The sequence below is a fragment of the Passer montanus genome, unplaced genomic scaffold, assembly GCF_014805655.1.
Source record: "Passer montanus isolate IOZ18808 unplaced genomic scaffold, ASM1480565v1 scaffold350, whole genome shotgun sequence".
Classification (NCBI taxonomy): domain Eukaryota; kingdom Metazoa; phylum Chordata; class Aves; order Passeriformes; family Passeridae; genus Passer; species Passer montanus.
Window position 1 is genome coordinate 30,938 of NW_024368264.1, and position 27,621 is coordinate 58,558.

The 27,621-nt window shown below is 51.3% G+C and overlaps 1 long non-coding RNA gene across 1 annotated transcript; it reads right to left on the reverse strand.

The window, feature by feature from the left end:
* Positions 1-14,012: 14,012 nt before the first annotated feature.
* LOC120505716 lies at positions 14,013-27,427 on the reverse strand. Its single transcript, XR_005628286.1, has 3 exons — positions 27,330-27,427; positions 20,899-20,998; positions 14,013-14,040 (listed from the first exon to the last, which is right to left on the reverse strand). It is a non-coding gene; the product is annotated as an uncharacterized LOC120505716 (long non-coding RNA).
* Positions 27,428-27,621: the final 194 nt, after the last annotated feature.

Here is a 27,621-nt window from a genome sequence, read left to right on the forward strand (position 1 = left end):
CTCCTTGGTCTTCTCCTTGCCTTTGCTGGAGCCGGTGGCAGAATATCGAGGGAATAAAAGGCAAACAAACCTTCAGTGCACTGGGGAATCAGGGAATCATGGAATGCTTTGGCTGGGAAGGGATGTGGAATATCAAGGGAATAAAAGCAAACAAATCTTCAGTGCACTGGGGAATCAGGGAATCATGGAATGCTTTGGCTGGGAAGGGACATTTAAGATCCATAATGCCAGCCCTGCCATGGTGGGGACACCTTCCACTATTCCTGATATCCCATCAAAACTTCCTCTCTCTCAGCTTAAAATTTAGGTGGAAAACATCCTTGCATGCCTTAGGACACCCCGACTCCCAGCACTGGAGCTGGAAGTGAGGGAAATTCCCAGGATTTGTGTTTGGGGCCGTTAATGCAGGACATATGGGATTCCCAGATTCCATTCCCGCCTTTGGGAAGCTCCTAGGCAGGCGACAAGGCTTCTCCTTTCGGGAGAGTGGAATGGTTTTCCTTATCCTAACACATCCGTATACCCACACCAGAGAGGCCTGTGCTGCAGAGAACAGGCTGGATCTGGAATTCCTCATTCCTGCCCAGACTTCACATAGGAAACATCAATCCTTCCCTTCCCTTTTCCCTCTGAGATCCTGTTCTGCTCCCTAGCTTCTGGTTTGCTTCTCTCCCATGTTTCTCTCTGCAGGTTCTGCCTCCCTGTTTTCCTCCCCAGGTCCTTCTTCCCTGTTTTCCTCCTCTTTATTCTCCTCAGTCCTGTTCCCTGTTTTCCTCTTGGATCCTGCTTCTCTCCATTTTCCTCCCTATTTTCCTCTCTGTTTTCCACCCCGGTCCCACTTCTCTTTTCCTCCCTATTTTCCTTTCTGTTGTCTTCCCAGGTCCTGCTTCCTTGCTTTCCTCCCTGTTTCTCTCCCCAGTCTTTCTTTCCTATTTATTTTCCTCTCTGATTTCCTCCCCGGTCCTTCTTCCCTATTTCCCTCCCCCAGTCCTGTTCCCTGTTTTCCTCCCAGATCATGCTTCTCTCGGTTTTCCTCCCTATTTCCCTTCCTTGAACCTGCCTCCCTCTTTTCCTCTCCATTTTCCACCCTGCTCCTGCTTATCTCTTTTCCCCCTTATTCTCCTTCCTTGCCCTGCTTCCCTGTTTTTCTCCCCATTTTCCCCCCCAGTCCTTCCTCCCTATTTATTTTCTTCCCTGTTTTCCTCCCTGGTCCTGTTCCCTGTTTTCCTTCTCTTTTTTCTCCCCAGTCCTGTTCCCTGTTTTCCTCTTGGATCCTGCTTCTCTCCATTTTCCTCCCTATTTTCCTCTCTGGACCTGCCTCCCTATTTTCCTCTCTGTTTTGCACCTTGCTCCTGCTTCTCTCTTTTCCTCCCTGTTTTCCTTTCTGTTTTTCTCCTAGGTCCTGCTTTCCTGTTTTCCTCCCTGGTCCTTCTTCCCGATTCATTTTCTTCCCTATTTATTTTCCTCCCTACTTTCCTCTCTGGTCCCCCTTCCCTGTTTCCTCCCTATTTTTCTCCCCAGTCTTTCTTCCCTATTTGTTTTCCTCCCTGGTCCTGTTCCCCACTTTCCTCTTGAATCCTGCTTCTCTCCATTTTGCTCCCTATTTTCCTCTCTGCTTTCCACCCCGCTCCTACTTCTCTCTTTTCCTCCCTGTTTTCCTTTCTGTTTCCCTCCCAGTTTTCCTCCCAGGTCTTGCTTCCCTATTTATTTTCCTCCCTACTTTCCTCCCTGATTTCCTCCCCAGTTCTCCTTCCCTACTTTCTTCCCTATTTTCCTCCCAGTTTTCCTCTTGGGTCCTCCTTCCCTGTTTTTCTCCCTATTTTCTTCCTCGTTTTCCTCCCTGTTTTCCTCCTCGATCCTCCTTCCCTACTTTCCTCCCTGTTTTCCTCCCAGTTTTTCACCCAGGTCCTGTTTCCCTATTTTCCTCGTGTTTTCCTCCCCAGTCCTTCTTCCCTATTTTCCTCCCTGATTTCCTCCCGGGTCCTCCTTCCTTGTTTTCTTCCCTATTTTCCTCCCCGTTTTCTTCCCTATATTTCTCCTTACTTTCCTCCCTGTTTTCCTTTCTGTTTTCCTCCCAGTTTTCCTCCCTGATTTCCTCCCCTGTCCTTCTTCCCTATTTTTCTCCCCGTTTTCTTCCCTGTTTTCCTTCCTATTTTTCTCCCCGGTCCTTCTTCCCTATTTATTTTCCTCTCTGGTTTCCTCACGGAAAATCCTCCTTCCCTGTTTTCCTCCCCGCTCCTGCTTCTCTCCCCATTTCCCTCCCCTCTCTCTCTCCCCCGTTAATCGCCCTCATTGTCCTGCAGCAATTAGGGAGGAGAAAGCAATTAAGCAGCTCGGGAAGTAATTAAGGAGGTTGGAGTTAATTACATCGGCTCCTCTGCCGGGCTGGGGACAAGGGACAGATTGCAAAGCCTGAAATTCCAACTCCTTGTGCCTGTGCTGCTGGAAAACCATCCGGGAAAAAATCAAATATTGGGCTTTGGGTTTCGGGATCATTCCAAAGGAGCTCCAGCATAAAACGGGAGACGGGAGGGAAACTGGGAAGAGCAGCACGGGCAGGGATCAGCCTGCTCTGATCTCTGATCCAAGAATTCCTGCTTTTTCCCTGTCCCGACTCCTGCTATGGGAGCAGAGCAAGAAAAAATGCTTCCCCTGCCAGCTGAGCTTCTCCCGGGAAAACCAAACCCCAGCTCGGCGTTGGAAAAGCTGCCAGGAGAGGAATTAAATCATTCCAGGCTTTCTCCTGGGGCTCGGGGATCTGGGCCAGGTCCTGCTGGACACACTGGAGATGGACTGGCCAGGATTCAAGGCAGGAATCACATCCCACTGATCTCACTGGGTGGGATCCTTCCCTCCTTCCCTTCCCCACCCAAGCTACCCTGGGTGGGCAGAGGGGCTGGAATGTTCCCTGGAGTCAGGATGGGATCCATCCCTGGGGTGGAAAGAGGGGCTGGAATGTTCCCTGGAGTCAGGATGGGATCTATCCCTGGGTGGGCAGAGGGGCTGGAATGTTCCCTGGAGCCAGGATGGGATCCCTCCCTGGGTGAAATGTTGGGAATGTCCCATCCCTGGGATCCACCCCTGGATGGGAAGAGAAGCTAAGGTATCCTATCCCTGGGTGGAAAGAGGGTTGGGAATATGCCATCTCTGGGTGGGCAGAGGGTCTGGGATCTCCTATCCCTGAGGATCCATCCCTGGGTGGGAAGAAGGGCTGGAATGTCCCATCCCTGGGATCCATCCTTGGGAGAGGGGCCAGGGAAGTGCAGATCCTGTATCCTTTCCCTCTTCCTGGCAGGAAAACATGCCCTGGGTGAGGGATGCAGGAACACAGCACATTCCAAGCGTGTCCCTCTTTTTCCTCTGTTCCCTTCCTCCTTCTCCAAGTGTTTCCTGCATCTCTTTCCTCTCCTGATTCCTGCATCCACTGCATTCCTGGCACTCGGATCAGCTCTTCCTGGGGGATCCAGGATCCTTTCCCAAGGTCCTGGTGGAGCAGCCAATGCCAAATTCCTCTCTCTCCCTCCTTTCCTTTTCCCGGGGCCCTTCCAGTCCAACTCTCCTTCCAAAGGTGACCACAGACAGTCCTGGCCTGGGCACAGATGGAGAATTCCCATTTTATCCCTCAAACCACTCAGTTTGGGGCACTTTCCTCGAGAAAATGGACTCATCCTGCCCTGCTGCTGTTCCCAGGGGATTCTGCTGCTGGGGGCTGGAGCCTAGAGGCGGAGGGTGCCCCTGGGAATTAGGGATCAGGGAATTGGGATACCTGAACGGCAACACCAGGTGCTTTTTCTCTTTCCCTTTGGCCTTGGCTCTGCAATCCAAAGGAGCGATTCCATGAGTTGTGATCCAGGGATGGACACTGATCCACCCTCTGCCCCCAAACTCCTCCACATGCACGGAGCAATCCAAAAAGCCAATCCAGGAGGGTCCCAAAGGGAGAGATCCCTGTGCCCGGGATTTCCAAGGATGGCAGGGAATGGAAACAGGGACAGCACTGGTAGGGACGGGATCAGGGATGGATGGATGGACGGATCCATGGATGGATGGATGGACGGATCCATGGATGGATGGACGGATGGATCCATGGATGGATGGATGGATGGACGGATCCATGGATGGATGGATGGATGGATGGATGGATGATGGATGGATGGATGGATGGATGGATGGATGATGGATGGATGGATGATGGGTGGATGGATGGATGGATGGATGGATGGATGGATGATGGATGGATGGATGGATGGATGGATGGATGGATGGAGGATGGATCCATGGATGGATGGATGGATCCATCGATCCATGGATGGATGGATGGATGGATGGATGGATGATGGATGGATGGATCCATGGATTGCTTGGAACACAAACACAACTCTGGGAGCCCCTTCAGAAGTGCCTGACTGGAAGGAGATTTGTCGCTGCTGGGATTAGGAAGGACAGAGGGAATCCCAGGGATGGGTGATCCCAGAAAAAGCCCTTTCCCTGGATCCAAACACCATGCATGGCCTGCTCCCTTCCATGCACACACCATTCCCACAGGGAAGCAGGGACACCACATCCCGTACCTGGGATCTTCCGGGTCTTCGCTGTTGGGAGGAGACGGAGCCAGGAGGAGGAAGGTGAGGAATTAAAGAACATTCCCAAATGGACACAGCCCATGGGAGCAGGACAGGGGGAGGGGCTGATCCTCAAATCCCAGGAATGGTTTGGGTGGGAAAAGACCTTAAGGATCATCCCATTCCAATCCTAACACCTTCCGCTATCTCAAGGTGCTCCAGCCTGGCTTTGGACACTTCCAGGGATCCAGGGACAGCCACAGCTTCTCTGGGAATTCCAGCCCAGCCCCTCCCCACCCTCCCAGCCAGGAATTCCTTCCCGATATCCCACCCCAAGGCTCCCTTTCCCAGTGGGAAGCCTTTCCCTGTGTCCTGGCACTATAATTCCTGGTATCACCATGTGGGATACGGTGCAGAGGGAGCACAGGATCTGGATCCCAAATCCTGGTTTTATGCTGGGACCAGCACCTGTTTGTAGGATTTGGATGCCTGGGATGGGCTGGAATGGAAGCAATCCCCCAAAATCCCAGATCCCACCCCAAAATCTGGGATCCCTTCCACCAGGACATTTCGGTACCTTGCCACTGCCTTGTATCCATCGTTAAACTTAATCCTGGGTGAGGCACCGGAGAGAAAGAGAGGGAAAAAAATCCAATCAAATCCCAACATCAGAATTCCTGAGGGAGCAGGGACAGCCCTTCCCAGGGGGATGGGGCTGTGTCCAAGCTCCGGGTGCTCCAGAGAGGGAATTCCAGCTGTGCATCCAGCCTAGACTGTTCCAGTCCCCCTATTCCCAGGAAAAACCTGGCTGGAGGCCGGATCTGCACTTCTGGTGTGAGGAACAGGAGCTGTGTCCAGCACTTCCAGCATTATCCATTGCTCCTGCTCCATCTGGGAATCTCCTCCACAGGACAGGCTGGGGGCAATTTACATTCCCAAAATCCAGGAAAAATCTCCAGGTTCTGAAAGCTCTGCCCTGGGACTCGCAGCAGAACCTATTCCGTTGTTTTGAACAATTTCCTGACTTTCAGGATCCTCAGGATGCATTATTTTCCCCCAAGGAATTTAATGGCACGTTAAATGATTATCGTAATTTAATTAAATTTAGTGGAGGGGTTGGAAAAAAAATATGGAAAACCCCGACTGGGACTTTTTTTCCCTCAGGATGGAAAGGATCCCAAACTTCCTGCTCATCCTGGTGGTGGCACTGTGACATCCCAAAGATCCATGCCCAAATTTCACATGGATTTGGGAATTTTGGACCCCTCTTACCTCTTTGGACACGGATGAATTCCCCACTATCCCAAATTCCAGCCATTCCCAGCACTGATCCATGTCCCCAAGTGCCACATCCACACGGGAATGGGAATCGGAATGGGAATGGGGAACCTGTGGGGATTTTCATCCCAAGTTCTGCCACACCTGGCACAGATCCCAACTTTGGAGCAGGTGCCAGAGGGATAATTAGCAACAGACAGTCGGACAAGGCTCGGATCCGCCGGGGACACGGAAGAAAAGCTTCCATCAATAATTCACCGGGAGCAGATTCCTTTCGGCTCCCAGCTCTGTCCTGGCCATGAATATTTCAAGGACAGCCCCTATCAGGTGGTGCTTCCCGGGATCTCACTTTCCAGGGGTTTGGGAGCTGGGCTCAGACAGGTTTTGGCAATTCCTGAGCTGTCTCTGGAAGTGCCCATCCCTCTTGATTTTCCTGGGAATCTAAGGGTGAGTCTATGTTGGTGAATAAATCCTGGAATTGTAAAATTTAGGAATGGTTTGGTTAGGAAAGGGTTTTAAAGCTCATCACATTCCATGGGCAGGGACACTTCCCACTATCCCAGGTTCTCCAGCCTGGCCTTGGACACTCCCAGGGATCTGGGGGCAGCCACAGCTTTTCTGGGAATTCCATCCCAGCTCTTCCCCACCCTCACAGGGAGGAGTTCCTTCCCAATATAAAATTTTTTTGTTATTTTCTGTTTTTCTCAATGGAACATAAGTCCAGCTTTTGGAAGGATCTTGTCCTCCAGGATCCTTCCAAATCCTGATCCAGTGTCCTCCCATCTCCTGGGATTATTTTTTTATCCAGGTTGGACTTTTTTAGCTCTTTATTTCCCCTTTCTGGATCCTTCCCTGTGATTTTTTTTTTCATGGATTTGCTAGATTTAAGTTCCCAAGGGATCAAGGAGCCCAAGCCATTCCAGGGTTGTGGCACATGGGAAGGCTCCACCTCCCATTCCTGGCTCCTTCATCCCTGGATTCTGTGAGGGATGAGCAGATTCCAAACTTGGGATCCCCAGGGAAACACAAAAATGGAATTTAACAGATCCAAATCCTGATGGGGATCCTGGATTTAAGGAATTTTCTTTGGAAAGAAGAACTTTGGAGGTGGATCAGCCCTGGAGGGGGGAGGATCTGCTGTGGGAATTTACCTGGAATGCTGATCTTCTTCCGCTTCGTCTCCAAGGCTTGGGAATTTACAGGGAGAGAGGAAAAATTCCGGCTGTGATGTGAGGACAAAGGGCTCTTCCATTGTTTTCTAAACCAGGAAAAACTTGGGAACACTCCAGCACAGCAAAACACTCCATGCATGGCTGGAATCCCGGGATCCCCCTGTTCCACTTCCCGTTGTGTCCACAGCATCCAGGTTTGTCCCAGACCAGATTTTGGGGGATATTTGGCCAATATTCCACCTTTTCCAAGTGGTTCCCTCCTGCCTGACCTCCTTTTTCCCACTCATTTCTTTTCTTTGGGATGGATTTGCTCAAATCCCAAAGGAAAAGTGGGAATGGGCGGGTGCTGTACCCCGTGCCAGGATTCCTGGAAGGAGGAAAAGGGAATTCCCAGCCTTTGGAAACCCTTGGGAAGCCCTGCCATTATCCCAGTGATGGAAAACCCTTCCCGTCCCTTGGAAAGATGCAAGATTTCTTTATGGGGGGTCTTGATTACATGAAATTCCCCAATTTTGGGCAATTCCCAAGCAAAGAGAGGGAATTCATGGGGGGTCCTGATTACATGGAAATTCCCCAATTTTGGGAAATTCCCAAGCAGATGGAGGGAATTAATGGGGGGTCTTGATTGCATGGAAATTCCCCAGTTTTGGGCAATTCCCAAGCAGAGGTGCCCACATGGATCTGCGGACACGGGAGGGTCACACATTCCCTGGGAAAGAGGGAATGAAGGTGGAAAATTCCCTGTGTTCCCAAGGGATCAGCCTGGATCCAGCAGCGGCCGAGGAAAAGCTGTATCTCTTTTCCCTGGAATCAACAACTCCACAGGAGAATTCCCAAAATCCTTGATGTGGATGCTCTGCTCCGATCTGCTTTCCCTGGAATCAACAGCTCCACAAATTCCCAAAATCCTTGATGTGGATGCTCTGCTCCATGGGAAGGGGACAAGGCTGCCCTGGATCTGCCAGAGAAGGATTTTTGCTTCCAGAGCTGCCAAAGTCTGGGATCTCCAGGCTCAACCTTCTCCGGGATATCCGTGCCCAAATCCCAGGGGATTCTCCAGGGGGAAAAGGGGCTCCAAGCTGGGAGTGGGGTGGGAGAAAGGAAGAACAGGGAAGGGAATGCCTGGGATCGTGGGATTAGTCCTTGGAAAAGAAGGAAGTTAAACCAGGTCCCCGTGCCCAGGAACAGATTTTGGATAAGGGATGGAACACCAGGAAAAGGGGAAAGGCTTTAAGCTGCAAAGGGCTGGATTCAGATGGGATTTGGGAAGGAATTCTTCCCTGGGAGGGGGGGGAGGGGGGGGGATGGAATTCCCAGAGCAGTTGTGGCTGCCCCTGGATCCCTGGGAACTTCCAAGGCCAGGCTGGATGGGGCTTGGACCGGCCTGGGATAGTGTGAAGTGTTGGGATTGGAAAGGGATGAGCTTTAAGGTTCCTTCCCACCCAGAATATTCCATGGTTCCACAATTCCCTGTCTCCAGGGCTGTGGCCCATGGTCCCTGAGGCTGCTCCTGTGACAGGGAATTCCATGCCCTGTGTATCCCACTTTTCCTTGTGTATCCCACTGCCCTTTTCCTCCCTATCCCTGCCCACAAACCTTCCGTCCATGTGGAAAACAGGGAATCTGGAGGGATTCCTAAACTGGAGGAAGGACAGTGGGAATGGGAATGGGAATGGGAATGGGAATGGGAATGGGAATGGGAATGGGAACGAGGATGAGGAAGGCCAAGACAGGGCCCAACAGGAGCCCTCCCCATCCCACTGAATTTCCTGTCAGAAACGCAGGTCCGGAAACACCAGAATTCCTATTTTTTATTCTTATGACCCAATTTTTTTCCACATCTGGCATCTGTAAGGGATGGAGAAGGAAAGACCTTCCAAAGGAGATGGGACATTTTTGTTCCTAAAGGAATTTTAATCAAAGCCCTTCCTTGGATTCCAAAGGATGGCTCACATCCCAGCACCTTTGGATCCTTCCCAAAAGCTGGAATATGGAACCTTGCTTTTCTTTTATTCCCAGGGTTTTTTTATACCTGGTAAATTATATCATGCTTGCCCAAGCCAGGCATTCCTTGGAGCAAAATCCTCCAGGAATTCTCAGTGAAAACAAGGATAAAACAAACCCATGGATGATCCCCAGAGGTGCTGAGACCTGGGAATTGTTTGAGATGGGGGATAAACCTTTCCCATCCCACTGTATTTCTGGTATTTCCTGCGTCATCCCCTTCCTGCTGCTTGTATGGATGCCTCTATTCCTAAAATGGGGGGTTTATCCCTAAAAACCTCATTTAAAAGGCTTGGCTTTGGGAATCTCCCTCTCCCAGTTCTATCCTCGCTCATCCCTGACTTCCATGAGGAAGGGCCGGGGGAATTCCTGCCCCTCCCAGCCAGAATCAATCCAGGCTGAGTGGGAATGCTGGGATGGATGATCCAGGGTGATCCTGGACTCTGCCCTGAGATCCAACGGAATCCATGGCCCAGCCAGGGAAAAGGCGGGATGGGATAATGGGATCCATGGGATGGGATGGGATCATGGGATGGGATCCACTGGATGGGATAATAGGATAATGGGATAGGATAATGGGATGGGGATGGGGATGGGGATGGGGATGGGGATGGGATGGGATGGGATGGGATGGGATGGGATGGGATGGGATGGGATGGGATGGGATGGGATGGGATGGGGTGGGAAAATGGGATAGGATGGGATCCATGGAATGGGATCCATGGAATGGGATAGGAGGGGATGGGGTGGGAGAGGATGGGATAATGGGATGGGGATGGGGATGTGGTGGGACAATGGGATCATGGGATGGGATAGGACTCATGGGATGGGATAATGGGATAATAGGATAATGGGATAATAGCATAATGGGATGGGATCCATGGGATGGGGATGGGATGGGATAATGGGATGGGATGGGCTGGGATGGGATGGGATGGGGATGGAGATGGAATGGGGTTGGATAATGGGATGGGATGGGATGGGCTGGGATGGGATCCATGGGATGGGATGGGATGGGTTAGGGTGGGATATTTTCCATTGGAAGGGACCCACAAGGATCACCTGGTCAGACTCCGCCCTCTCCAAGGCAGAGCCAGTATTAAATCCTGTTATTATGAGCCCCTCCACATCCTTCCTGCCATCCCTTATCCCACAGGAATCCAGGAGCGTTTCCCGAAATGCTCCTTCCTCTGGCTGAACTCCTCTTGGGACGATCCTTGGGATTTTACCTGAAATTCCCCTTCTTTGGCTCCTTTCCAAACTCTTTTGTCACTCCAAGAAAATCCACAGCAAACAAACTTCCATGCACACGCAGGGAGCTCATTCCCATGGGAATGGCTGATCCCGGGATCTGGGAACAGGACAGAAGGGCACCTCAAAGGCACGGCAGTGTCCCAGCCCATATCCCGATCTCCATCTCAGATCCCATTCCAAGGCTGCTTTTCTGGCTGTTCCATCGCTTCTCCTCCTCACCAGCAGCCCAGGAATGGGAATTCAGGGACAATTCCGGTGGGAGATCCATGGGGAAAAGGCACGGAACAGCACACCACTGCGGAGCCTCTCCCTACCTCGTGTCCAGGGACCCCTGGCTCAGGGAGTCCCCCTCTCCCAGGAGCTCATCCTCGCTGTGGAAATACAGCTCGTCCTCTTCCATCCTGGTGGGAACACCGCAAGCATCAGCCCTGTCCTTCCTTGGATTCAGGATTCCAAAATCATGGAATCACTGAGTCCTTTGGTCCTTTGGAAAAGCTCTCCAAGTCCTACCATCACCAGCAGTGCCAAGGCCACCCCTGATCCATGTCCCCACGTGCCACATCCACAGGGATTTGAAATCACACCAGGAATGGGGGCTCCAGCCCTTCCCTGTGCCAGGGGTGGGCAGCCCTTTCCATGAAAGAATTGTTCCCAAAATCCAACCTGGAGACCCCACCCAGGACACGGCTCTGCACATCCCACGCTGGGCAAACACCACAACTCTTCTTAGATGGGGCAGCCACAGCTCCTCTGGGAATTCCAGCCCCTCCCCACCCTCTCAGCTGGGAATTCCTTCCCAAGATCCCACCCCAAGCTTCCTTTCCCCAGTGGAAGCCATTCCCTGGCCCCTGGCCCTCCATCCTTTTCCCAAATTCCAGCTAGCTCTCCTGGAGCTCCTTGAGGCTTGGGAAGGGGCTCTGACCTCTCCCTGGATCCTTAATTTTCTGCTTTAATCCCACAGAGCTGCATCCTGTAGGATTCATCTGACAAGAAACCGGAAAACCCATCCTGGAGCCACCCCAGCAACACCCTCCAAATCCCTGGAATCTTTCAATTCCTTGGAATCCTTGAATCCCAGACTGGTTTGGGTGGGAAGCAACCTTAAATCCCATCCAGTGCTACCCCTGCCTTGGGCAGGGACACCTTCCACTGTCCCAGGTTGCTCCAAACCCCATCCAACCTTTCCTTGGACACTTCCTTGAGGGATGGAGCATCCATCATGCTCCCTGCATCCCCAAATTCCAGTGGCACAGGAAGGACTCGGATATCTCATCCCAGCCAGCCTGACCTCTGTCCTGGGTTGTAAGATCTGTGTGTGTTCAATTTCCATCTGTTAGGGGTGGGGCAGGTATCCTCTGTTCATTGGGCAGTTTTCTTTATCTCTCCCACAGCCAATCCTCCCTCCAGGAGATCTCTGCTGTTCATGGGCCATTAATTATTAATTATCTTCTGTTCATGGGCCAGTGAGTGTCACTGATAAAATTCCACTGACAGCCCTTTAATTTCAAAATTATAATAATTCGGAGGGAGGGGATTTAAATTTTCCATTTCAGGGGAGGCTCTTGCCTTCCTCAGCAGTCTTTTCAAACCCAGACACCCTCTCTTCCAGCTGTGCCATTCCTGGCTCCCTGCCTGGCATCGGCCTGTTCAATCCATTGCCACATTCCCGCTCAGCCTCGTCCCGGCTCACTGAGCCAGGAAACAAAACGATTCTGCGCTTCCAATTTGCTTTAAAATTCTCTGGATTCAGCCCAGTTCCCACAGTTAATGAACTGCCTTGGAGAGATGTGAGCAATTAGAGGGATATTCCCTCTGTCTCCCGTTTTTCCCTTTTTTTGGCCACAATGAAGTGCTAATCCCAGATGGAATGTGGTCCAAAATGGGATAACCCTGAGGCGGGGGAAATGGGATGGAAAGAGCAGCTGATTCCCAGGGCTCTGTTTGGATTCACAGCTCCAGGCTGGGCTCCCTGTGTGGATTTAGGGATTTGGCAGTGCTGGGGGGGTGGGAAGTGACCTTAAATCCCATCCAGTGCTACCCCTGCCATGGTGTTCTCAGAGGGATTTTCTGGCTGGAAGTGTTCTGATATTCCATGATTTGGGAATACAGGGATTGCCCTCCTTTATCCATCACCATGGAAGTGGTGGATCCACGAGGAGCAGACAGGGAATGCAGTGTTCCCGAGGGAGCCGTGGGTGACACCAAGACCCAGCTCTGCCTTCACCGTCCCCCTCTCCCACTTCCAGAGTCTCCATGCCACCTCCCCCTCATTCCTGAAGAATTCCAGCAAATTCTGGGCTTTCATGTCTCCCCTATTCCAACTGTTCCCTTTTCCAATGGATTCAAGAGCTCTCAGAGTGGAGACCCACAGACAAAGCCACGCCGGATAGCACAACTCCAAAAATTGTGGAAAGCTGCCTGAAAATCCACCTTAGCATTCCATGAATCCCCTCGTGGCTGCAAATTCTGGATTTACAGAATCCCAGCAGATTCCCTGGGAAATCTCTCCAGGATCATCAAGCCCGAGCTGTGCCTGGTCTCCACCTTGTCCCCAGCCCAGAGCACTGAGTGCCACATCCAGGAATTCCTTGGACACCTCCAGGGATGGGCACTCCATCACCATCCAAGGATCATGCCCTGAGTATCCACAGGCTCATGGAGAACTGTTCAGCTCGGACTCCATCCCAATGGAGTCACCTGCAGCATTCCCAGTCACTGGGCTGGGATTGCAACTGGTTCCAGCAGCTTTGTGTCAAGGAATGTCAGGATTCAGCCCCTGGGATTGTTCCCATCCAGGGGCAGATCCCAGGAGCCTGCAAAGACACCCAAGGAAAGCTAAGGATCCCTAAATGAATGGAAAACCGGAATTCCCTTGGAAGAGCTGGAGGTGTCCCACCTGTCACTGTGGGGTTCCTCAGGAATTCCCATCAGGAATCTCCTGCTGTGGGATTCCACTTGTCCTGGGGAGTGACTGAGACCCCAATAGTGGCCTTGGAGCCACTTCAGTCCTGAGAGCACCATGTGCTCCATGGACACCTGAGATTCCAGGTGTCCTAAATCCTACCAGTGAGGCCTGACCAGGAGCCAGACCCTCCATCCCCTCTGGATCAGGACGGAATGACACTTTTCCTCCATCCTGGAAGTTCAGCTCTCTCCAGGTGTCGTGAGGACCTGCTGGAGGCCACTGTCACCTGGAGCTGTTCCATGGATCCACCAGTGAGCCCTGACCCCCATCCAGACCTTTTATCTCCTTGGGATCAGTATGGAATGACACTTTCTGTCCAAGTGCTTCAGTCCTGGAAGTTTGGCTCTCTCCAGGTGTCGTGAGGACCTACTGGAGGCCACTGTCACCTGATGCTGTTCCATGGATCCACCAGTGAGCCCTGACCCCCATCTAGACACTTTATCCCCTTGGAAACAGGGTGGAATGACATTTTCCCTCCAAGTTCTTCAGTCCTGGAAGTCCAGCTCTCTCCAGGTGTGGTGGAGCACCAGGACCTGCTGGTGGCTCACCTGAATCCCACCCTCACCTGCAGCTTTCCCATGGATCCACCAGTGAGCCCTGACCCCCATCCAGACTTTTCATCCCCTCTGGATCAGGATGGAATGACATTTTCTCTCCAAGTATTCCACAATCCTGGAAGTCCAGCTCTCTTCAGGTGTGGTGGAGCACCAGAACCTGCTGGAGGTCACCTGGATCCCACCTTCACCTGGAGAATTGCCAATGGATTCACCAGTGAGCCCTGGCGGATCTCTATGGAGATGCTGGTCTGCAAGACAGGGAGACACCATCAGCGCCCATGGAATATCCCGAGAAATCCAAAAAGCGGGAAGAGCATCGGCTGTTGGGTGTATTAGCCTTGCTGATCCCGAAGTTTCTCTCTTCCTGGAAGAAAATTCTTTGCTTATTTTCTTCTGCCAAGGGATTAAATCACAATTTCTTGTTGTAATTTCTTGTTGGGACTCAGATGTTTATCAGTTCTTATCTATATTTTCTCTCAAACCCTGAACTCTACAGCACTTCTCTCCAACAAACCAAAAATGGAGCCCCGTCTCTCTACAAGGCCTTTTAATCCCATCCAGACCTTTGATCTGGATCTGTGATTCCATCCTGATCGCCTTGAGATCAGGATGGAATTACATTTTCTCTCCAAGTGCCACAATCCTGGAAGTCCAGCTCTGCTCCAGGAGCTCCAGGACCTGCTGGAGGCCACCTGGATCCCATCCTCACCTGGAGCTGTTCCCTGGATCCTCCGAGGGCAGCAGGAAAAAGAAGGTGAAGAAGGAGAAGGTGAAGAAGAAGAAGGTGAAGAAAATGAAGAAGAAGGTGAAGAAGAAGGATCAGCCACTTCCCTAAAACCTCCATCTTGCCCCATATATCAGCGCCCATGGAATATCCCGAGAAATCCAAAAAGCGGGAAGAGCATCGGCTGTTGGGTGTATTAGCCTTGCTGATCCTGAAGTTTCTCTCTTCCTGGATGAGAATTCTTTGCTTATTTTCTTCTGCCAAGGAATTAAATCACAATTTCTTGTTGCAATTTCTTGTTGGGACTCAGATGTTTCACAGTTCTTATCTATATTTTCTCTCAAACCCTGAACTCTACAGCACTTCTCTCCAACAAACCAAAAATGGAGCCCCGTCTCTCTACAAAGGGTTTCAACATCTGGACACCTGGAAAGCACCTTTGGGCCAGAGAGGGATCTGACCATGGTCCTGATTCACCAGGAATTCCTGGTGCATCCCAGACCAGCGGCAGCAGAGCCAGGAGAAGGAAAAGCCTGGAAAAGCTGCAAACCCAGGGATCAGCTGGAGGCACAGGGAGCAGATGGAGCCAGTCCCTGGTGGAGCTGAGCTCCATGGTCCACCACTTCATTGGGAATTTTACCCTGGGATACTGCTAATCCATGGATTTGTGGTGCTTCACTCCAGCCTGGTCCTGTCTCTAGGCTGGGCAGGGTGTTTTTTAGGAATGGGCATCCCTGGGGAGCCTTGGGGAGCAGCTGAAGGCACCAGGAGCAGATGGAGCCGGCTCCTGGGGGAGTTCTGTTCCCTGGTCCATCGCTTTTTTGGGAATTTTACCCTGGGATACTGCTAATCCATGGATTTGGGGTGCTTCACTCCAGCCTGGTCCTGTCTCCAGGCAGCACAGGGGTTTTTAGGAATGGGCATCCCTGGGGAGCCTTGGGGAGCAGCTGAAGGCACCAGGAGCAGATGGAGGCAGTTTCTGGTGGAGCCCTTTCCCTGGTCCACCACTTCATTGGGAATTTTACCCTGGGATACTGCTAATCCATGGATTTGGGGTGCTTCACTCCAGCCTGGTCCTGTCTCCAGGCTGGGCAGGGTTTTTTTAAGAATGGGGAGCCTTGGGGAGCAGCTGGATGCACCAGGAGCAGATGGAGGCAGTTTCTGGTGGAGCCCTTTCCCTGGTCCACCACTTCATTGGGAATTTTACCCTGGGATACTGCTAATCCATGGATTTGTGAGGCATCACTGCAGCCAGGCAGCACAGGGGTTTTTAGGAATGGGCATCCCTGGGGAGCAGCTGGAGGCACCAGGAGCAGATGGAGCTGGTGGAGCTCTGTTCCCTGGTCCATCGCTTTTTTTGGGAATTTTACCCTGGGATACTGCTAATCCATGGATTTGTGGTGCTTCACTCCAGCCTGGTCCTGTCTCCAGGCAGCACAGGGGTTTTTAGGAATGGGCATCCCTGGGGAGCCTTGGATTGATTCTAGTTTGGATTTCCCAGAGTGGCCATGACAGACCAGGGGGGGCTTGGGGACACGAAGGGACCTGGCACTGGCCGTGTCCAAGCCTCATCTCAAACTTCTCATGGATCACGGAATCCTGGAATGGTTTGGGTGGGAAAGGGCCTTAAAACCCACCCCATTCCCATTCCACCTTCCTGGGTGCTCCAACCCCAATGTCCGACCTTCCCTTGGACACTGCCAGGGATCCAGAGGCAGCCACAGCTGATCTGGGAAATCCAGGCCAGGCAGGAATTCCTTCCCAAAATCCCATATCCAATCTCTGATCTAAACCTCTCTGGATGAACCAACTCCAGGTAAGTTCCTCTCCCTTTTCCATGTGGTCATTCCCAATTTACTCCAGGTTGCAGCAAATTCAAGACTGAAGCTTTCAAGTATTTTTCTCCCTAAAATATTTTCTTTTTCTCCCTAAAATCTTTTCTTTTTCTCTCTAAAATATTTAATTTCTCTCCCTAAAATATTTCCTTTTTTTTCTCACTAAAATCATTCCTTTTTTTTCTCCCTAAAATCTTTCCTTTTTTTTCTCCCTAAAATATTTCCTTTTTTCTCCCTAACATATTTCCCTTTTTCCCCCCCTAAAATCATTCCCTGCATTCCAAATGGAATCAAATCCATGGAATTTCATCCCGTTGCCTTTGCTCCCATGGCCAAAGTCCTTCTAAAAGCTCAGGTTTGGGCAAAGTAAATTGGGGGAAAAAAATCAATTCCCAATTCCTTCTTCCTAGAAAATGCCTCTTTTGAAAAGCCATCAGCTGCTGACAAGATTTAAGTACAAGGAAAAAGCACTTTTCCACCTCCACTCTGCTTCCATGGAGAAATTATCTGTTATTTTGGGTTCAAAACCAACAGATTTTAGAACAAAATAAAAAAAAAGAAAAAAAAATTAAAAGGTTAAAAAATGAGGAGTGGAGAAATTTCTTACAGAAATCCTCTTTTTTCCACGTTTATTTTAAAAGGAGGTGCAGCCTCCCCACCTGCTCCAAACAAGGGGGATGCTGTAAAGCTGGAAAATCCAAGATTTGGGAAGAGAGCAACAATTCCAGAGGGATTCTGTGCATCCCGCACGTGACAGCCAAAGGGTGACTCAGTCCCAGCTGGGAATGGAGCTCTGGGGGAAGGTTTTGATTGATTAATCTTCCTTTTTTTTTCTTTTTCTTTTTTTTTTTTTTTGCAAAATACAAATTTGAGTCAATCACACGTAGTTTTTCCCCCCTTCCTTTTTTTTTTTTTTTCTTTTTTTTTTTTTTTGCAAAATACAAATTTGAGTCAATCACACGTAGTTTTTCCCCCAAAGCTATTGGAGAACAGAAAAAAAAAAAACAAAAAACAGGAAATGAGGGGGAAAAACAGGAGTCAAAGTTGGAATATTCAGTTTTTCCACATTTTCAGACATTTTGGGGTTAAAATCTCCTTTTCCAGCTGGATTTGGGAGCTAAAAAATCCTTTCAAGGCAGGAAAAATTAAGGATATAACAAAGTGAAAGATCTGTGGGATGAGTGGGATCATGCCTTGGAAGGGCAATTAGGAGGTGTGGGTTGAAATTAGGAGAAATTCCTGTTGGAAACAATGGACTGGGAAAGAAAATTAAGAAGGAGAAAACTCCCTGCAGAGCTGGGAGAGGTTGATATTTCCGTGGGGATTTTAAATTGATTTTTATGGATTTTTTTCCCCTGATTCTTGAGAAAAAAAATTAATTCAGAGCCATCCCGGCTTTGCTGTTGTAGGAGAATGGACACGGCCGGAATTTTGCTCCTGGCTCCGGCGTTCCCAGAGTTTTTTAATCTCCTGGCCAAGGCAATAAAGTCAGGAGGGAGGGTGGGAGCTGCCAGGGGAGGTTCTCAACCAGCCTGGAAAAAAAGGAAAAGGATTTCCAACTTTTCCTTTGGGTTCCATTATGGAACAATGAGGCTGCTTCCAGAAACTTCCTCGGGATAGGTGGAAAAGGACCTTAAATCCCACCCCATTCTAATCACAACACCTCCCAACACCCCAGGGTGATCCAGCCTGGCCTTGGACACTGCCAGGGATCCAGGGATTCTCTGGGAATTCCAGCCCAGCCGGGAATTCCTTCCCAAGATCCCACCATCAGGGAGCTGCCAGGGAAGGTTCTCAGCCAGGAAAAAAAAAGGAAAACTATTTCCAACCTTTCCTTCGGGTTCCATCATGGAAAAATTTCTGTTCCCAGAAACTGCCTCGGGATGGGTGGAAAAGGACCTTAAATCCCACCCCATTCCAATCCCAACACCTCCCACCATCCCAGGGTGATCCAGCCTGGCCTTGGACACTGCCAGGGATCCAGGGATTCTCTAGGAATTCCAGCCCCACCAGGAATTCCTTCCCAAGATCCCACAATCCCAAGCTCCCCTTTCCCACTGGAAGCCATTCCCTGCCTCCTGGCCCTCCAGCCCTTGCCCAAATCCCAGCTCTCCTGGAGCTCCTTTGGGATTGGGAAGTGGCTCCAAGGATTCCCTGGATCCTTCCCTCTCCCTTCCCTTTTCCATCCCCAAATTCCATAAAAATTCCTCAGGATGAATCCTGAGTGTCCTTGATCCCAGAATCCTGGAATGGTTGGGATGGGATCCATGGACCTTCAATCCCATCCCAGGGACACTTCCTGTGATCCCAGGGTGCTCCAAGCCCTGTCCAGCCTTTCCTTGGACACTGCCAAGGATGCAGGGATTCTCTGGGAATTCCAGCCCAGCTAAGAATTCCTTCCCAAGATCCCACCATCCCAAGCTCCCCTTGTCCCATTCCAGGGACACTTTCCATGATCCCAGGGTGCTCCAACCCATCCAACCTTTCCTGGGACACTGCCAGGGATCCAGGGATTCTCTGGGAATGCCAGTCCAGCTGGGAATTCCTTCCCAAGATCCCACAATCCCAAGCTCCCCTTTCACACAGGAAGCCATCCCCTGCCTCCTGGCCCTCCAGCCCTTGCCCAAATCCCAGCTCTGCTGGAGCCTCTGGAAAAGCTCCAAGGATTCCCTGGATCCTTCCCTGATCCAGCTGCACATTCCCAGCTCTCCCAGCCTGCCATTGGATCCATTCCCATCCTGATCCCTCCTTAAGAAGGAATTTCAGGATCCAGAGGCTCCACTGGGAATTGTGGACTCCAGGAAGAGTCTCCCTTCCCTTTTCCATCCCCCAATTCCATAAAAATCCCCTGGGATGGATCCTGAATGTCCTTGTGGACATTTCCACACCCCTCTGGGAAGAGCAGGATGAGATCCACCAGTCTGGGAGCGCACCCCTGATCCCGAGCCCCCATCCCAAAAGAAAATCCCCCCCTGTTCGGAGCAGCCGCCGTTTCCCTCGCTGCTCTCCCATCTCCCGGGAGCCGTTTCCCATGGAAACGGAGTTTTGGAACTGGCTTGGAAACGCAGCTATTTCTGATCCTGATATCCAACCCCGGGGGTTCCATTAAAAACCAGCCACCCCCCGCCTTTTTCCCAGGAAGGCGCTGCCTCATCCAGCACCAAGGACAGGGGCAGGAATTCTTGGAATTCGCAGGGAGGCAAGCAGGATTTCATTAAGTGGCTGCTCCTGTGGGGGGATAGAGGGAGTGGAACCAATAAAATCCAGAAATGCAGTCCTGAGGAGGGAGGGGAAACGCAAGGAGTGCAGATGCGCTTGGGAAAAAGAATTCCAGCTGCTCGCTGGTTTGTTGGGAATTTGCCTGATGAAAATCGCCCTCCAAGGGAGAAAAATCCCGGATTTTTAGGATCATTCGGTGGCACAAAGGGCAGAGAGGGAAATCAATGGATGGAAGTTGAATCCTCCCAAATTTCTGGTGGCAAAGGAATTCCTGTTGGCCTCCTAGCCTGGCCAGGGCTTGGGATGGAATCCTGGAATCCCAGGCTGGTTTGGGTGGGAAGGGAATTTAAATCCCATCTCATTCCAGACACTTTCCACTGTCCCAGGCTGCTCCAAGCCCCATTCAACCTGGCCTTGGACATTCCCAGAGATCCAGGGGTGGTCACAGCTCCTTTGGGAATTCCAGCCCAGCTCCTTCCCACCCTCCCAGCCAGGAATTCCTTCCCAATATCCCACCTGTCCCTGCCCCCTGGAAAGGGGTGGAACTGGATGAGCTTTAAGGTCCCTTTCAATCCCAACCATTCCATGATTCCATAATAAAGGACACTCAGAATGCATCCAGTGGGATTTTTTGTGGGAGTTTGGGATGTAAAAGGGAGGAAGGAGGAAGGGAGACCCTTCCTGGAGTCCAGAGATTCCAAGTGAACCCCCTTGTTCCTGAAATTCCTTCTCAGAGAGGATTCAGGATGGGGATGCCAGGCTGGGAGGGCTGGGAATGTGCAGCTGGATTAGGGAAGGATCCAGGGAATCCTTGGAGCCTTTTGCAGAGGCTCCAGGAGAGCTGGGATTTGGGCAAGGGCTGGAGGGCCAGGAGGCAGGGAATGGCTTCCAGTGGGAAAGGGGAGCTTGGGAAGGAATTCTTAGCTGGGCTGGAATTCCCAGAGAATCCCTGGATCCCTGGCAGTGTCCCAGGAAATGTTGGATCACCCTGGGATGGTGGGAGGTGTTGGGATTGGAATGGGGTGGGATATAAGGTTCCTTCCCACCCAAACCAGTCTGGAATTCAGTGATTCCATCCTGGGCTCTGCTTCTCCCTGTCCATGCTCGGGTCCATCCCTGTTTTTTCCCAGTCCCAAACTTCTTTTTCCAATTTGGTTTTCTCTGTGCACCCTCCAGACATTCCCGGCTGCCTCGTCCTTTCAGAGTAACGTCATCAAGGAATAACGGGATCAAGGCAAGGAACACCGACATCCCTGTTCCCACAGGTTCAGCAGAGACACGGACGCATGGATCCGGGAATTATGGGAATGTTGGCCTCGGTGACCCACCTGGATGGCGGAATTGTTGTCATCGATGAGCGTGTCCGTCACCTCCAGCTGCCCTTCCGCCACCACCTTCTGCAGGACCATCCGGAACGTCCCGATGAGCCTGCGGAGCAAAGGACAGGAAATCCCGTGAGCTCTCACCCACCAGCACGGGTTTTCACAGGAAAAAGGATTTGTTTCCCATTTTCTTTAGGAAGAGGGAGAGGTGAGATTCCCAGATTGAGGTTCAGTGGAGGTGATGGGAAAAGGAGAAGCCAGGAGAGGAGCCATTCCAAGGGAATGCTGTTGGGAAAAGGAAAGAAGGAGATTGGGGAACCATCACTCTCAAATTCCTGGGACGCCGCTGCGGGATCCCAAAGTGCCTTTTCCATATGGAATGTCCACAGTGGACACCTTTAACTTTGTTATATCCTTAATTTTCCATGCTGGTGACTCAGATAAGGAGCAGGGACTGTCCCTCATCCAGCTGCACCACATCATGGAATCAAGGAATGTGTTGGGTGGGAATGCACCTTGGAGCTCATCCTGATTCTTTCCACCATCCAAGGTGACTCCAAGCTCCAATGATGTGAAGGAATTATTCCTAAAATCCAGCCTGAACCTCCCCGCGGCCATTCCCTCTCATCCTGTCCCTGTTCCCTGGCAGCAGAGCCCGATCCACCTGAGCCTCCCCGTGGCCATTTCCTCTCATCCTGTCCCTGTTCCCTGGGAGCAGATCCCGATCCCTTCTGGTTCCTCCCAGGGAGTTGTGGAGAGGGGAAAGGTCCCCCCTGAGCCTCCTTTTCTCCAGGCTGAGCCCCTTGCCAGCTCCCTCAGCCTCTCCTGGGGCTCCATTCCCTTCCCAGCTCTGTTCCCTTCCCTGGACATGCTCCAGCCCCTCCAGGTCCCTGCAGGATTTCCACCTCCATCCCTCATTTTCCACATTCCAAGCACAGATCAATCCCGGCAGAGCTCTGTCTCCAAGGTGCCCCGCAGGATATGGAACAGGAAAACCTTTCCTTTGTTTGCTCCATAATTCGCAACCCAGAAGAAATAATGCATCCCATGGAAACGTCCTTCCTCTTCTCCAAGCTGAGGAAAAACTGCTTTATCCACTTGGATTTCAGGGTTTGGAAAACAACATTATCCCCCGTCTGCCAGAGCAGCAGCACTTTTGTTTTGGAAAGTATTCCTTGGGTTTGTTCCATGGAATATCCTGAGTTGGAATGGTCCCTCAAGGATCTTCCAGGCCAATTCCAGCTTTTCTTCAGGGGTGGAGCATTCAGGGCCCTGGATTCTTGCAGCTCTCCCTCTTTTTTAACCTGTTTGGAATCCAGAACATTCACAGGCGTGGTGGTGGCTTCCCTGCTCCTCTTGGATCCAGATGGATCCAGGGGCTGTGGGCTCCCAGGTGCTCAATGCCCGGAGAGGGCTGAGGAAGGAACAGGAAATTCCTCCTGGAATATCCCCCCTGCAGAGCTGCTCCAGCTGCAGGATCCAACATCAGGATCTGGAGCTTTGGAATGAGTCCAGAGGATGCCCTGGAGCTGCTCCAGGGACTGGGACAGCTGGGAATGTCCAACTGGAGAGGAGTAGGACACAGGGAGATCCTTGGAGCCCCTTCCAGGATCTGAAGGAGCTCCAGGAGAGCTGGAGAGGGACTGGGGACAAGACCTGGAGGGCCAGGAGCTTCCAGTGGGAAAGAGGAGCTTGGGATTGTGGGATCTTGGGAAGGAATTCCTGGCTGAAATTCCCAGAGGATCCCTGGATCCCTGGCAGTGTCCAAGGCCAGGTTGGATGGGGCTTGGAGCAACCTGGGATAGTGGAAGGTGTCAAGCTTGGAATGGGACGATCCTTAAGGTCCCTTCCCACCCAAAGCATTCCATGAATCCATTGCAAACCCAGAGCCATTCCAAGCCCTGCAGCAGAAGGCAGGGACAGATGGGATCTTGGGAAGGAATTCCTGGCTGTGGAGGTGGCGAGCCCTGGCACAGGTTCCCCAGAGAAGCTCCTGTCCTTCCTCGGATCCTTCCCAGGCCGCTCCCCCCGGCAGGATCCGAGCAAGACGGAATTAAAAATTCAGGACTTGTCTGTGCCGCCGTTCAATTCCGAGTGTTCCATAATTCATCAGGGCCCTGCTCCCTCCCTTCCCCGCCGTTTCTGCTGATGGAAAAAAGGGAAATTTTCTGGGTCATCTGTAATTTTATCAGCCCTGAGGAGCAGCTCGTTTCCAACCCCAGCCAGACTGGTTCTGTACCTGGAGCTCGCTCAAATCCCGGGATCAGGGAGTTTGGGATGCTCCAAATCCCAGGACCCACCAGGATTTGCCCTCATGGTGCATCCCAACTTCCAGGGATGCCTCCTGTGTCCCTGAGGCGATTCCAGGGACACTGGGGGGATGGTGAATCCCACTAATCCAGTCAGGCTTTGCCAGCACTGAAGTTTTCCAAGTGCCAAAATTCCAGGTTCCTGTGCCAGGAGCATCCTCCAGCCCAGGAAATCCCATTTTCCCTCCTCTGCTCCCTCAGCCTTTGGATACTGTTTGATCCATGGGCAAGGTCTGCTCCTGAAGCCAGGGAGAGGCTCTTTTTTGGGAATGGCATATCCATCCATCCATCCATCCATCCATCCATCCATCCATCCATCCATCCATCCATCCACATAACCATCCATACCTCTCTCCAGCCATCCATCCATGGATCCATCCCTTCATCCATGGATCCACCCATCTGTGGATCCATCCATCCATCCATCCATCCATCCATCCATCCATCCATCCATCCGCTTTTGGGAATGGCATATCCATCCGTCCATGGATCCATCCCTCCATCCATCCATCCATCCATCCATCCATCCATCCATCCATCCATCCACATAACCATCCATACCTCTCTCCAGCCATCCATCCATGGATCCATCCCTTCATCCATGGATCCACCCATCTGTGGATCCATCCATCCATCCATCCATCCATCCATCCATCCATCCATCCATCCGTCCGTCCGTCCATCCATCCATCCATCCATTCATGGATCCATCTATCCATCCATGGATCCATGGATCCATGGATCCATCCATCCATCCATCCATCCATCCATCCACCCATCCCCTGGAACTGACAACAGCCAAATCCTGGGACCTCCACCCCAGTTTGTTCCCCACTTCCAGAAACCCCTGGAAGGGTGGGATAAGGAAAGCAGAGGGATTCCACACCTTTTGGCCCCTTCTCCAGGGAATTATCCTGCTGAACCCTCATGGAATTGCCCAAGGCAAGGCTGGATGGGGCTTGGAGCACCCTGGGACAGTGGAAGGTGCCCATTCCAATTTGGAACCTGCAGCTTTTCCATGGATTTCCAAATCCCTGCTTGGGCAATCCTGATTAATTCCAGCTCCTTCCTCTTGCAGCTCCTGCCTGGAGCTTTCTCTGGAGCCTTTTTCCCTCTCCAGCCAAATTGCAGCTTCATCTGGAATTGTCTCACACTGTGGAATTAGAGCTTCCAAAATCACTTCCCTCCTAATTATCCCCTTCCCGCCACTTGCAGGAGCCAGTAATTACTCCAGGTTCATTTTCCCCTGGAATACCTGGAGAAATGTGGGGCACTCCAGCTCAGCAGCCTCCAGGTACTAAAAGTTGCTCCAGCCAAGTTTCTTCCCCCTTTTTCTTTGGGAAACTTTTGCAAAAATTCCCAATAAATAGAAATTATTTTTTCCTTTGGAAGGTGAGTGGAAGTCAGCCCTGGGTATGGAAATATCCTGCCAGGAATTTTAGTTTGGGATGAGATTTCTGGAGAGGTAGTTTGGGTGTGCTCAGGCTCTCGCTCTGTGTTTGGATCTGGAAATTAAAAATTCCACAAAATCTGACGTGGCTGGAGCTGAAAGGGTCACACCCAAGGAGCTGCAGGCAGGGATTGGGCACCAAGAATTCCAGCACAGAATCCTGGAATGGCTTGGGTGGGAAGGACGTGAAAGCTGATCCCACTCCAACCCTGACCTTCTACAATCCCAGATTGCTCCATGTCCCATCCAACTTTTTTTTTAACACTTCCAGGGACGGGGCAGCCACAGCGTCCCTGGGAATTCCACCCCAGCCCCTCACAGCCAGGAATTCCATCCCGAAATCCCGTGTAACCACTCCATGTGGGGAGGGAAGTGGGACAACAGGGAACCCTCCAGCTCCAGAGTTAATTTTTTCCCTTCTCCTGCTCCAGCATCGGATATTTTTCCACAGATGATTTTCTGGATAATTTTCCTTGGATAATTTTCTGGAAAATTTTCCGCAGATGATTTTTCCAGATAATTTTCCACAGATTATTTTCCGGGTAATTTTCTGCAGATGATTTTCCAGATAATTTTCTGTGTATTATTTTTCCAGATAATTTTCTGCAGGTGATTTTTCCGAATGAGAACAAGGATCCCTCTGGAGACACAAAGAACTCGAGCTGTGCCAGGATCTCCATGGAATTCCATCCCAAAATCCCATGTAACCACTCCATGTGGGAAGGGAAGTGGGACAACAGGGAACCCTCCAGCTCCGGAGTTAATTTTTTCCCTTCTCCTGATCCTGCACCAGATAATTTTCCACAGATGATTTTCTGGATAATTTTCTATGGATAATTTTCTGGAAAATTTTCCACAGATGATTTTTCCAGATAATTTTCTGCAGATGATTTTCCAGATAATTTTCTGTGTATTATTTCTCCAGATAACTTTCTGCAGATGATTTTTCCGAATGAGAACAAGGATCCCTCCGGAGACACAAAGAACTCGAGCTGTGCCAGGATCTCCATGGCTGGAGAAGAACAAAGTCTGGGACAAAGCTCCATTTCCATCCCCGAGACTCCAGGGATGGATTTAACCCTTCCAAATCTGGATAATTTTGTCCCTGTCAAGTAACGGAGCAACTACCACCTCTTTTCTGTGGGATTGGTTTTCCATAGGAAAATTATCTCTGCTCCAGGTTTGAAATGTGGCTTTGGGCCTTTGGCCAGATCCTGTTGTTGCTCTGGAGGAAAACAGGGACAAGGAGGAGGCAGAACCCCCTGGAGCAAAAGCTCCTGGGTTTTGTGCCCATTCCTTAAGGATTGGGATCTCTGCCCAGTGTTGTCCCTGTTTTCTGCACAAGGAAAACCTGCTTGGAAAGGCTGGGCCAGGCTGTCCCAAAGGTTTGGGAATGGGACCACAGGGATGATGCTCCGCAGCCCCGGATCACGGCTGCCTCTTGGATTCATCCCTGGGTGTGCCTCTGTTTTTTTTCCCTGGATCTTCCCCTCTCCTGGGTGTGATTCCCATTCCCACATCCCTCAGGAGCGTCCCATGGTGGCTTTTCCTGCTCAAATCCCAAAACAATTTGGGATCTCAGATTTCCTCCATTCAGCCTCTCCCACGGCACGGAACTGTGGGAGAACATCCCAGGAATTTTGAAGAGGTTCTGAAGGTCTCTCCATGCAAAACATCTGAATTGCAGCAGGATCCCAGTATTCCCACCCAGGTCATCCCACCTCACACCAGAATTTTCCAGGATGGGGTCAGATGGATTATTCCATGCCATGGGAATCTCCTGGATTTTATTCAGGATGTGGAAGCCCCACAATTTCTCACCCTTCCCACGTATGGAGCTTTTCCAGTGGGAATCTCCATCTGGAAATGACCCAAGGGCGAGATGTGGCTCCTGGATGCTTTGGATGTGTCCTGGAGAGATTCCCAGCCCAGAAATTCCCAATCCAGGAACTGGGGACAGGATTTTTGGGATGTCGTGACCTGTCTGGGGGTTTAAGAGGCTTCTCCCTCATCCCTTCTCCGTGGATACTCAGCACCTTGGGAACGCTCCCGGCGACCCTCTGGAGCCGGGATGAACCCACCAGGATCCAGAGGCACCTGGATGAGGCCAAACAAGGATCACATTCCCAGGAATTGGCTGCTGGTGACAGCAACGGGGACAAGGGAACAAAGGGAGCCGCTGGGACGTGACTCCCTGGTCATTCCGGAGGGTCTGGATCAGGTCCTGGATCAGGTATCCCGCCTTTTTCCAGGCCTTTGATCAATGGCCTTCATCAGCTGCTCCTGAATTATTCATGGAGCGCCCGGATCAGCTTTCCCAAGCCTCTCCCTCCCATCCCGATTCCTCCTTGAGTAGGAATTTTGGGATCCAGGGGCTTCACTGGGAATTCGGGACTCCAGGGAGGGTCTCCCCTCCCTTTTCCATTCCCAAATTCCATAAAAATGCCTCGGGATGGATCCTGAGTGTCCTTGATCCCAGAATCCTGGAATTGATTTGATGGAATCCAGGGACCTTCAATCCCATCCCTGGGGCTCTTCCCATGATCCCAGCGCAATCCAGCCTTTCCTTGGGCACTGCCAGGGATCTAGGAATTCTCTGGGAATGCCTCAAAACAGAAGCGGAGCCGCCTCTTCCCGTGGGATGAGATCCGTGCGGGCCGTGGGAAGCAGGGACTCACCTGTTGGTGAAGACTTTGCTGTAGTTGAACACCTGGATCTCCAGGATCTCATTCCCGTCGATGTTGGTCGCCACCGGCCAGCGGAAAGTCTGGGAAAAGGAGGAGAGGGATGAGCCGGGAGCGTTTTGGGAAAAAGAGGAGAGGAATGAGCAAAGATTAGTCGGGAAAAGGAGGAGATGGATGAGCCAGGAGGGTTTTGGGAAAAGGAGAGGGATGACCTGGGAGCATTTTGGGAAAAGGAAAATATGGATGAGCAAAGATTAGTTGGGAAAAGGAGGAGAGGGATGAGCCA